We start from the raw sequence: 800 nt of genomic DNA, 5'->3' as shown, positions 1-800 counted from the left end.
TTAGCCAAACCAGACATCAGAATTAATCTGCCCAATATAATAATCTTAAATTGGGCTCATTAAATAGATGTTTCTCTTTTATAACTAGCAATATCTTTCTACCTTTTGCAGACCTAGTATTGTCATGTCATCAAAAAAGAAGCCTAATCTCAGATCTCCTGCAACTGGCTTTATGGCTAAATCTTCTGCAAGTGGTTTTGTTCCTACCACTCCCAGTACTCCTGCTCCCACAACTGGTTCTGTTCCTATTAGTCCTGTGGCTAAATCTTCTGCAAGTGGTTTTCTTCCCACCAGTCCCAATAGTACTGCTCCCGAGAAGTCCCCTCACTAAATCTTCTGCAAGTGATTTTCTTCCTAGTAATCCCAGTAGCACTGCTGGTGCCAATAACAACAGCTCTAAAAGCCTTGTTGGCTATGTTCAGTGTCTCACCAGTCAAACGCAACAAAAGAGATACTTAGATAACATAACAGTGGTATGTAAAGTCGTTATAAAACTTGGAGAAACAAAACTTGTAGGCCAAGCCAAGTACCATGTCTTCAATGCCACTGTTGCCGATCCCACAGGTCAAATTGTACTAGACGTTTGGAATCACCTCATTCCACAGCTCGAACAAAACACAGTCTACACATTCACTCACCTAAGTGTACGATTCTGGAATGGCATAAGGAAATTGACCTCCACGACTAACACTGTGATTTCCCAAACTCCAAATCCAGCAGGAACCTCTGGCAAAATTTACACTATTCAGAAGATGCTTGTTCGCCTAAGTCCAATCTTAAACGATCTTAAGTTTGCACAT

The sequence above is a fragment of the Montipora capricornis genome, chromosome 3 (assembly GCF_036669925.1).
Source record: "Montipora capricornis isolate CH-2021 chromosome 3, ASM3666992v2, whole genome shotgun sequence".
Classification (NCBI taxonomy): domain Eukaryota; kingdom Metazoa; phylum Cnidaria; class Anthozoa; order Scleractinia; family Acroporidae; genus Montipora; species Montipora capricornis.
The sequence above is the reverse complement of the archived record's forward strand: the minus strand, read 5'-3'. Positions refer to the sequence as shown.